Source organism: Lissotriton helveticus, chromosome 5_1 (genome assembly GCF_964261635.1).
Source record: "Lissotriton helveticus chromosome 5_1, aLisHel1.1, whole genome shotgun sequence".
Lineage (NCBI taxonomy): Eukaryota > Metazoa > Chordata > Amphibia > Caudata > Salamandridae > Lissotriton > Lissotriton helveticus.
In genome coordinates, this window is record NC_136065.1 from 73,290,302 (window position 1) to 73,302,344 (window position 12,043).

Genomic DNA, 12,043 nt, shown 5'->3' on the forward strand with positions numbered 1-12,043 from the left:
GAAAAAAACCTCAATCTCCACTTGTGTTGTTAGTTCGTTGGGATAAAGGTCGCAGTTAGAAATGAGCTAGCTAGGAATATAGATGGTGTTAATATGGTGTTGTCTTGTTTCTTGAAACGGGATAGCTAGGGCTAGTGTGCGAGGAAGAAGGAATCTGCTAGGGGAATAGATAGTTTAGTTACTAGTTTTGATTGTTGGGTTGTTAGGGAGGGTTTGTTCTTAGTAGTAAGTGTGGTTATTTGTACACATTTGGCTTTGAAATTTTATTTCTAGGCACATATTTCTTATTTCTCATGATATACCACCAGCCCTGAGAAAGTGAAACATTTTAGTGGTATTTCCTCCTACTGGGCAGCTCCATGAACAACTTGTAATAAGACTTTTAAATCAGACCCAGTATTACTTGCAATTGGGCTGAGAGGTATCACCATACAAAACCATATGGTAATACTGCTCCACACAGATTGTATTGAGGCTCATAGTCTTTCATGTTACAATGATTTATTTTCTTTTAAGTGCATGTTACATTATTTAACGAGGTATCATACCACATTTTGTGCGTGTACTATAAATTTCAACATGTCAGTCATTTCATAGAATCTCATCATTATTTTAATGCATTCCATATTTATTCAAACATGCTTCATATTTATTTTCAATGGTGCTTTAACCCCTTCCATGCTGATGACGAGCTCAACTCGTCATCAGCGTTACCTACCGTGTGCTGATGACGAGCTGAGCTCGTCATGTAACGCGGTAATTCTAAAAATGCCGCATACCGCGGGAAAAACGGCCGCACGCATGCGGTTAATCTTGTTATTGCATGCCACATATCTCACAGGGTTTCATGGTATCTACAAAGATTGTCTTATTCACTTTGATGCACATTGTTTTAATTTTTAAATCAGCCATATTCCTTTCGACAGGTGTGATATTCATTTCAACATGCCTCATATTCATTTTAACCATTGTCACATTCATTTCAACTGTGGTCATGTTAATTTCAATATATGTTAAATGCTTTTCAAAATGTGCCATATTCTTTTCAATGCATGTCATATTCATTTCTGCATATTTGTTTCATTTTGGTGTAGTTCATATTCATTTTAAGGCATGTTAAATTCTTATTAACGGAAGTACTATGACTTTTAAAGTATGACATATTTAATTCACATTATATTCATATCTGCAGAAGCCATATTTATTTTAATGTAAGTCATACTACCTTGTAGAGGGTCATGTTAATTTCAATACATATCATAATTAATTCAATGTATGCCATATTTAATTAAACGTACGTCATTTTCATTTCAACATATGTCATACTCATTTAAACATATTGATTTTAGCAATGGTCATATTTGTTTAAAGTGCTGCATATCATTTAAATGCATCTCTTATTCATTTCAACACATGCCGTATTTATTTAAAGGTGTGTCATTTTCCACTCAATGTATTTCCTATTGATTTCAAAGCATGTCACATTAATTTCAGTGTAGGTCACATTCATTATAACATTTGTCAGGCTAATTTCTTTAAATTTCATTTTGTTTTGTACAAGCATCATACTTGTTTCCCTGTGGCTTATACTCATTTGACCATGTATTTCATTAATGTTTGTGTGTGTTATTGGTATTTTAAAGTGTGTCAGATTCATTTCAACATCAATCAAATTAATTGCAATAGGTGCAAAGTTCATTTGAAAGTTTGTCATATTTGTTGCAGCTTGCATTATTATTAGGGCTCCCGGTTTTATGGTATTTTTTTTTACGTTTCCGTCTGTATTTATCCATATTCATTTTTTGTCAACTTTATCTGTATTTATCTATGTTTATTATGGATTTTGCGAGAAAAATAAAGCTGAAACTGCTATATTTCCACATTTATTTAACCCATAATTATGCAGTCATGCTTGAATGCCTGCCAGGTTTCAGTGATATGAACACCCGCAGAAGGTAAATCAGTGCACATATATGAAAATATGCACATTTCGATATCAGCTTTGTGCATATCTACTGCTGTTTAAGCGTCTTTACTAAAATGTCTTTCTTTTTTAAGCCCCTTACCTATCAATCCCCACAGTTATTGGCCTGGCAGTCATGACAAAGTGTATTTAGAATCACTCAAAAAGTACCCAATTTCCGTTTTTTTTATCCACATTTAAAATTAATAGACAAGAAAATAAACGGTTTTCAGTCTGAATTTATCTGTAAATATCAGTGAAAACAGGGAGCCTTAATTATAATCATTTCAAAATGAATCATTTTAAAATGTATCATATTCATTTCATTGAAAGGTATATGAATTTCAGCGTATCATATTAATTTCAAAATGTGTCCTATTTCTCTTAAGACGTCATTCACTTCAGCAAATGTCATATTCGTTTTAAATCATGTCATATTCGTTTTAGTGTTTGCTATAGTCTTTTCAGTGAGGGCCATATATTTTTCAGTACGGTTCACTTATATTTTAGTATATGTTTTATTCCACTTACCACATGATTCACTAACTAAAGTATTTATGCTGCTGTGTATCTTATTTGTTTTGCTGCGTGGTATATTGATTCTGCCATCTATCATACTGGTTTTGAAATATATTACATTTATTTTGTTTAGGTTTTATTCATTATGCTATATTTTATGCATTTCAGGAGGAGTCATATTTGTAGAAGAACTGTAATTTTGCGTGACTTCCCATAAATAATATATTCAGTGTTGTTTTTAAATTAACCTGAAAGTGCACATTTACTGCAATATGCCTGCAAAGTGTTGTTTATGTCTGAGGTCTAGAAGCTATTTTATTCAGTGTTGTACAATTTCACTTTTCCTGCACTGTGAATTAAGCACAGCTTCGCTCTGAGAATTGGTAGCATGAAGAATACATTATAGAAAGCAGTAGAGACCGCATTTGCTTATGTATCTGTAGGAAAGTGGGTTATTAGTAGGTGGGGATATTCACCCTCAGCTAGTAATAATACTACAATTGCTAATAGATCCTGACAAGTTTCAGTAAATTCTTCTTGCTCAACCCTTTGTAGTTTGGCAAGCGAGCAGTCAGGCTTAACATAGGAGACTGGTATGTGTAAAGCATTTACAACACAATACAAATCCAACACCAATTTATGAAAATAGTGAATATTTGTATCTTCAAAACATCAAAAGGACAGAAAATCTAATATAGAGAACCGGACATGTGAATTTGAAAGTTTAATAAAAAAATAGGGCTTAAAAGCCAATAGCATCAAATGCGGCTATTTAGTTGCACTGGACCGGAACAAAGACACAAGTTCAGACTGACCGTGATGGAGCGAGGGCCAGGGTCAGGAGCAAGTTTGGTCCGTTGAGTGGATAACTTGTGACCGGATGCAAAGTCAGCATTGCAGAGACTTGCATCAAGTTGCGTTGCGCTGGGTCTCCTCACAGGGGATGCGATCCGTAGCCATGCATAGAGATGTGGCACGCTGGCCTTCTAGCAGCCATGAGATGTGTTTGCAATGTCTAGCGTCGGGATGCATTACACAGTGCTGATTCCTTTGTGTCCTTAACCAGGGATGTGTCCTGCTGGATCGGCTGTTCCCTGTCCATGTGTCATGCAATGCCGAATCTAGTGTAGAGGTGTGCCGCGCTGCATGAGTTCCTTTGACCAGGAGATGCGGGTGCAATGTCTTGAATTGGGATACATCATGCAGTTCGAATTCCTGTGTAGGGAAGCTTTGCACTGCAAGGGGTCCTTGATCTCGGGGAGATCACGGTCTTCTAACGCTTGCAAGTGCTCAGATGATCTGGATTGTTTCTTGGGGGCTAGGTCTCAATCTCCCAAAACGCACCTGTTCAGTCCAGGACAATTTCAGTGGAGGCTAGTCAGCTGGGTTGTCCTCTCTTTGATTTTTGCAGGTGGTTGCTCCCAGATCTTTTGTACCTGTTGCTGTTCAGGGAGTCCACTCCTTTTCCTTGAAAAAGGCACAGTCCTTTTCTTGTGGAGGCTTGAGAGTGCAGCAGGTTCAATCCTTCTTGGTGCAATCCTGGGTTCCAGCAGGATCCTTCTGCTACTGTGCCAGGCAGTTATCTGAGGAACCCCTGCAGCTATGCCATATTTATCCAACATTGTAGGCTTGCAGGAAGAGGGGACACTCTAACTAATATGAGCAAAGCTACCTCCCTCTGCTATGATCACTTCCTCAGAAGTGTGGCATATTTCCGGCCCAGAATGCAATTTCTCCCAAAAATCAAAATGGGGAGAATCTCTCCTTGGTGTATGTGTCTGTGTAACTCGACCAAGAGGTGTGGCTACCAACTGACTACACCCCCTTCCAGCCTTTCTCCTAATCTAATTAGGTGGCTCCTATCTGGCTAATGACCAAGGAAGTGCGCGTGTTATTTCTAACCCAATATGGCAGCCGCGAATTACACTCTAGTCCTTCCAGACACGAGACAAGTAATACGCGTCTCATTCTAGCTGATTCCATCTACAATGTTTCCCGATGGATGGGAACGGAGATGGATTGTTTGGCATCGTGCTCTACTGAACAAGTAGGTTTTAGAAGAATGGTCTCATATAGGATAGCCCGTTTCCGTGTCTAAGTTGTCTGAATTAGTCCCAATGGCATTACATCATATTTCACAGATTGATAAAGTTTGAAGACATTCCGTTGAAGTTGTCGAGACCCTTGCCTGGCGGTCTCCTCCCCTCTGTTATGGCGATCAGCGGTCCAACCGACCACCATTGTAAGAAGGACCTAGGTCTCTTCAGCAATGACACAGAAGATCCATAGCCCTGTGATGTAAGATTTTTATTATGTCACTTTACCCCTTTCGCCCAGGGTCCTACACGCCCTAGGACCGGGCCTGGCTGCAGAATAATGGACTGGCTCCCAACTCCCAGCTCTAGCAAACTGTACATATAATGCTACTTGTTGTCAGCCATTTGTATATATACACAGCGCTCTGAGACCCCGCAGTGTGCTTGGCAGCGCTTTACACCACTGGAAATGAAGTGAATAGGACGGAGGCAAGGGCTTTGACCCCGCATCCACACATCACGCTCTGATCATTAAAGACGTCATTACTCTCCGTCTGATGACGTCTTAGGGTCTCTGCAGAGCCCGTCATCCTTCATGGAGAGGGGCCACTGTCTCCTTGCGCCCTCTTTCCACGTCTTTCAGAAACAAGGTACCGGTGACAGGGCGCGGCTCGAGGCGGCGCGTGCAACGCTCGGCGCTCGATAGCGCGAGGTGACCAGTCCTGCCAAGCGTCACTCAACAGGTGTGGCACTCACGCATTTCAGTGCGGTGATCCGCATCACCGCACTGAAATGCATCACACATAATTGCCACCTGCTGCCAGGCGTGCCACCAGCGGCGCCAGGCTGTGCCCGGGCTCTCTCTGCTGCTCTGAGAGAGGTGCGCCTGCTTAGAGTTCCTAAACAGTTAAACAGACTGCTCTCAGCTCTGTGGCTGAGAGCGCTACAATGTATCTCAAAGATGCGGCAAATCATGGTGCGGCGCCAGCGCGGCGTGCGGCTCTGACTCAGCCTCAGTGCAGGGGGGTCGGGCTGCCCTCTCACTCGATTACTAGTGCAGCTGTCAATCGCCGACGGGCGTGGCACCGGATGTCACCATCGTACACGTTTGCTGAGGGAGTCACGAGTGATTGTTGTAGCAGGAAGCCAGGAGTCTGAGGAGACGGGTGGGGCGCTAGCCCATAAAATTACATTACCATTGCAAGCCTCACAGGTAAGTGACAGTGATAGATTTTTTAGGGGCAGCGCAATCAGCTGCCTGCGAGTTGGTGTCTGAGCTCAGTAATTTCTGGCAAGTTTGCCTGGTAATTCGGTGGTAGTATTAAGCCGGAGCCGCAGGAGGTGCTTTTGCCGTGCTCCTTCCTCTGCAGCATCCCCGCTGTGCTGCTGTCCCTTTGCCCACTCCTTTCCCCGTGGTCATGCCTTGCTCATACAATGGGGTCGCAGGAACAGTGTTTCTTGATGGGTTCTTGTCATCTCTCAGCTGTGGTCTCACCGCAGTCACTCTTCTCCTTAACCCCTTCGATGCTGATGACGGAGCGGTTCCGTCATCAGCATCGGTTGGGCTGTGCTGATGACGGAACCGCTCCGTCATCAGTACAGCCCTCGGGGGTAGCGCTGTCGCTCCCTTCCTGGGGCTCCGATCGTGTTTGTTTTTGGGGGGTTGGCAGCGGAAGACTTTGCGCTGCTCCCCCCGCACCCCCCGCACTTCCTGGTGACGTCAGCGCGCTGTCGCGCACGCCGACGTCATCAGGAAGTGCCAGACGCGCTGGAAGCCATTTGCTTCCAGCGCGACGAGCAAGAAGGTGAGTGTTTATGTCTCCGGTTGGCTGGGGGGGCCATTTCTCGGTGCCTTGAGGCATCAGGGGGGAGGAAACACTGTTTCCTCTCCCCTGATGTCCCAATGCAGGGCATTCCTGGTTCAGGATCGCGCACAGCGTCGCGATCCTGCACCAGTAATGCCCCACTAGACACCAGGGATGTTTATTTTCAGAAAAGGAAGCGACCCCTTGGGCAAGGGTCGCTTCCTAGGGCCATAATTTTGTTGTTGAGACTTTTCTGCCCCCCCTGGGTCGAGATCGCTCGTTTTAGCGAGCGATCTCGACCCAGGGGGGGCAGAAAAGCCCACTAGACACCAGGGATTATTTTTTTTGATAAAAGGAAGCGACCCCTTGGGAAAGGGTCGCTTCCTGGGGCATTTTTGATTTGTTTAGACTTTTCTTCCCCCCCTGGGGGCAGATCAACCGTTTTATTCGGGAATCTGGACCCAGGGGGGGCAGGAAAGCCCACTAGACACCAGGGATTGTGTTTTTATTCGTAAAGGAAGCGACCCCTTGGGCAAGGGTCGCTTTCAGGGCCATCAAAATGTAGTGTAGACTTTTCTGCCCCCCCTGGGGGCAGATCGCCCATGTTAGCGCGTGATCTGGACCCAGGGGGGGCAGAAAAGCCCACTAGACACCAGGGATTTATTTATAATTGTAAAGGAAGCGACCCCTTGGGGAAGGGTCGCTTCCTAGTGGCCCATAATTTTTTTTAGACTTGTCTGCCCCCCCTGGGGGCAGATCAGCCGTTTTTTGGGCCACATCTGGACCCAGGGGGGGTAGAAAAGCCCACTAGACACCAGGGATTTTAGTATATTTATAAAGGAAGCGACCCCCTGGGCAAGGGTCGCTTCCAGGGGGCATTATAAATATTGTAGACTATTCTGCCCCCCCCCCTGGGGGCAGAGTGGCTGGTTTTTTTTTACAGTTTCTGGTCCCAGGGGGGGGGGGGGGGTAGAAAAGCCCACTATACTCCAGGTTTTTGTTTTTTATAGGGAGCGACCCCTTGGCCAAGGGTTGCTTCCTTGAGCCCATTTGTTTTCAGTATGTTCTGCCGTGTCTTTATTTGGCCTCTCTGCCCTCCGTAGGGTTGCTTCCAGGGGGCCCACGTTTGTAATGATTCTTAATCTTCCCCCCTTGGGGACAGTTACCCCATTTGTGACATAGCCTGTTGTAATGTGTGTTGTTTTTGTTTCTTCTAATGTGTATTGTTGTTTTTTCTCTTTAGATTGTTGCAGTGTGCGGTTCTGTTACTGGTGGTTCTGTTGTTCTGCTGTTTCTGTAGTTGCATGTGTTTGGTAAGAGACCTTTTTTTGTTCAATTGTAATGTAATTGTTTATTTTGCAAAGTGTGTAGTAATACGAGTATGTTTGGTTTCTGTTTGTTGTGATTGTAAAACATGTTTTGCAATTTTTTTTTATGTGTCCTTCTGTAGATGTAACTTTTTTTTTCTTCTTTCTAGTGGGATATCGTTGCCTATTCGCTGTGTCTTTGCAGAGTAGGTGCTGGTGAGTGTAGTTGTGTCTTGTAAGTGAATTGTATATTTTTTCTAAATATAGTTTTTTGTGAAAAAGTCTTACATTTTTTATCTTACTTTGCGCAGTGTTGGGGTTGTTGAGTTGTTTGTGCAGACTCCTTTATTTGTAAGGATAATGGCTAGCCGCCGGATTACTGCTCAGCAAGTTGTTGGAATGCTTTTTGATTCTTCCTCTGACCATGGTCCAGAGTCTGACTCTGATTCTGAGCCAGAGGTGGGAGGTGAAGATTCAGGTAGTGAGTTTTCTCTACACATGGCTTCATCTGATGATGAAGACACTTTGAGTGCTGATGAAGCTACTTTTGGTGTGGATGATGTGCCTGTGGTTGATGAGGACATTGCTGTGCTTGTGGTTGGGGAGGACATTGCTGTGCCTGTGGTTGCGGAGGACATTGCTGTGCCAATAGTGCGGCAAGAGACATCTGGGCTGCAGCCTGGGGCTGCTAGACTTCCAGTTGGTGTAGTGAGACAAGAGGCAGCTGGGCGGCAGCCTGCGGCTGCAAGACTTGACGATGAAAGTTCTGACCTCTGGGTTGCACCAGGCATGGTGCAGCCGGCATTGCCTGAATTTACTGGTGTTCCAGGGTGTAGGGTGAACACTGAAAACTTTTTGCCTATTGATTTTTTCAAGTTGTTTATGGATTATGTGTTTTTGGCAGAGATTGTAGAGCAGACTAATTTGTATGCTGAAAATTTTTTGAGGGTGAACAGTGCCAGCCTTAAGCCCCACACTAGAGCTACCCGGTGGACTCCCACAAATTTGGAGGAGATGAAAAAGTTTTTGGGTTTAACTTTTTTGATGGGCTTGCTTAGGAAACCATCAATGGCTTCATATTGGTCTACTAGTCCCTTGATGGCAACAGCTATATTTCCGGCAGTCATGAGTCGTGATAGGTATTTGCTTCTGCTGCGGATGATGCATTTTGTTGACAATAGTCTTGCTTTGCCACGAGATCACCCTGATTGTGACCGTCTTTTCAAGATTCGCCTGTCATTGATCATTTGGTTGATCGATTTTCTGAGATCTTTTATCCTGGGAAAGAAATTGCAGTGGATGAGTCTTTGCTGTTGTTCAAGGGCCGCTTGGTATTTCGGCAATACATTCCTAGTAAGAGGGCACGCTATGGAATCAAACTGTATATGCTGTGTGACAGTGAGACTGGATATGTCTCTAATTTCAGCGTGTACACTGGTAAGGAATCCAGGATTAACCCCCCTGGTTGTCCGTCGACTTTTGGAGTGACTGAGAAAATTGTGTGGGAACTTGGTCGTGGATTGTTTAACAAAGGCCATCATTTGTATGTCGATAACTTCTACACTGGTGTGCGGTTGTTCAGGGAATTGGCCAAAGTGGACACTGTTGCTTGTGGCACAATCCGCTCAAACCGTAAAGGTTTCCCAAAAGAACTTGTTTGTCGAAAGCTTGCTCGGGGACAGTGCAGTGCATTGCGTTGTGAGGAGCTTCTAGCTGTGAAGTTTTCAGACAGGAGAGATGTCTACATGTTGACTACAATACATGATGAAAGCACTGAACCGGTGACTGTTTGGGGTCAGGTTGCAGAAGTGCGCAAACCTGTGTGCATACTGCACTACAATAAGTACATCGGTGGTGTTGTCAGAGTAGATCAGAGGTTGGAACCGTATGCTGCTCTTCGTAAGGCTTACATTTGGTACAAGAAGTTGGCTATCCATCTTTTCCATTTGGCATGCTTTAATGCTTTTGTTGTGTTCCAGAAATCTTGTCCCCAGTCAAAGATGACTTTTGTAAAGTTTCAGGAGTCTGTAATAGGCAGCCTTGTTTTAGTGGAACAGGCAAGTGTTGCTAGAGTTGGAGTGGTGGAGGATGTTGCCAGATTGAAAGATCGCCACTTTCCTGATACAATTCCTCCTACAACCTCAAAAGACTTTCCCAGTCGGAGATGTAGAGTTTGTTGGCGAAGAGGTTTGCGGAAGGAGGTTCGCATGTACTGCCCCGACTGCCCTTCAAACCCCGGGCTGTGTGTACCTGCTTGTTTTAGATTGTACCACACGCAAAACAATTTTTGGGAGTATCAATGAGTGATAAAGTGAACTGGTTGGTCTTTATTCTGTAAAACTTATTGTTCAGTTTCAAAGTTTGTATTTGTGTAGTCTTTTTAGATTTAGTTGTCGAGTTAGTAGATTTGTATCAATTTGCAATTTGTTTTTGTTTCTCTTTTATTTAAAAAAACAACTAAAGTATGATGTTGGTTTGCGTGTAGTGTCCATTGTCTGACTGTGTGCATGGTTTGGCGCTTGGCTGCCGGTGTCTGTGGACTGGTGCTTGTCTGGCGGTGTCTGCGGACTGGTGCTTGACTGGCGGTGTGCGTGGTCTGGTGTTTGGTTGGCGGTGTGCGTGCTCTTGCGCTTGCCTGGTGTTGTGTTTGGATTTGTCTTTGGCTGGTGGTGTTCGTGGAGTGGTGCTTGGCTGGCGGTGTGTGTGGAGTTGCGCTTGGCTGGTGGTGTGTGTTGAGTGGCGCTTGGCTGGTCGTGTGTGTGGAGTGGCGCTTGGCTGGTGGTGTGCGAGGAGTGGTACTTGGCTGTCTGTGCACGGAGTGGTGCTTGGCTGGTGTTGTGTTTGTGGAGTGGTGCTTGGCTGGTGTTGTGTTTGTGGAGTAGCGCTTGGCTGGTGGTGTGTGTGGAGGGGCGCTTGGCTGGTGGTGTGCGTGGAGTGGTACTTGGCTGTCTGTGCACAGAGTGGTGTTTGGCTTGCGGTGTGTGTGGAGTGGCGCTTGGCTTGCGGTGTGCGTGGAGTGATGCTTGGCTTGTGGTGTGTGTGGAGTGGTACTTGGCTGTCGGTGTGCGCTGAGTGGTGTTTGGCTGGCGGTGTGCATGGTCTGGTGCTTGGATGGTGGTGTGCGTGGAGTGGCGCTTGGCTGGCGGTGTGTGTGGAGTGGCGCTTGGCTGGATGGTGTGCGTGGAGTGGTACTTGGCTGTCTGTGCACGGAGTGGTGCTTGGCTGGTGTTGTGTTTGTGGAGTGGCGCTTGGCTGGTGGTGTGCGTGGAGTGATGCTTGGCTGGTGGTGTGCGTGGAGTGATGCTTGGCTGGTGGTGTGTGTGGAGTGGTAATTGGCTGTCGGTGTGCGCTGAGTGGTGTTTGGCTGGCGGTGTGCATGGTCTGGTGCTTGGATGGTGGTGTGGGTGGACTGGCGCTCGGCAGGCGGTGTGTGAGTAGTTACTTTCTGTTGGTCACTACACACACTGCTAGTTGAGTGACACTCCACACAGTCCATCATTTTGTGTAGTTGCAGTGTCAGAAATGTGGGCGTGTGAAAGTGATGGGCCCTTGAATGGCGCTGTTTGCTGGTGTGAGTGTTGAAATGTGATGGGTCCGCGGCTGGCGGTGTGAATGTTTTGTATGTGTCACGCGTACGAAAGGTGTATGAATGGCCTGTAAAGAGGTTGGTGCCTTGACGTGGCTTTACAGCTCACGAGCTGTGAGTCAGTGGTTCAGTTTATCATACTTTCAATTATACGCAGTGTATTTCATTTTTGTGAAATTACTTGCGTATACAATTGTATGTACTGAATCATCACTCACCCTCGTGCCAAATCCAACCAGTATGTGTGTGTGCTTGCGGATTAGATGGGTGTGCAGTAATAATTGTTTTTTTTCTCTTTCTGCAGTAGGGTGTACCTTGTCCCTTATTGTGATTGTTGTTATGTGTTGCTTTTCCATTCGGATGGTGTCAATTGTCTGGTTTGTATCAGGTATGAAAGGTGCGTGAATGGCCTGTAAAACGGTTGGTGCCTTGTCGTGGCTTTACAGCTCACGAGTTGCGAGTCACTGGTTCGGTTTTTATGCATTTATTTATTGACAGAGCATTTCATTTTTTTGAAATATCTTGTTAATAAAATGTTATGTACTGAACCATCACTCGCCCTCATGCCAAATCCAACCTGTATGTGTGTGTCTTTGAGGAATAGATAGCCGTGCTTGAATATTTTACTTTTGAGTAACTCTGTTAAGGTGTGGTATCCTTTTACTCGGGAGAACAAGGGGAACGCTGGGTGGTAGGACATTTTTGCTGGCACGGCGATCCCACGCCAAAAAGTTTGGAAAAGTGCTATTTTTACCTAATTTTAAGGTTTGCAGGGAGTTCTGGGTAGGAAAACATTGGGGGACCCACGCATGCCATACCTCCCTGGA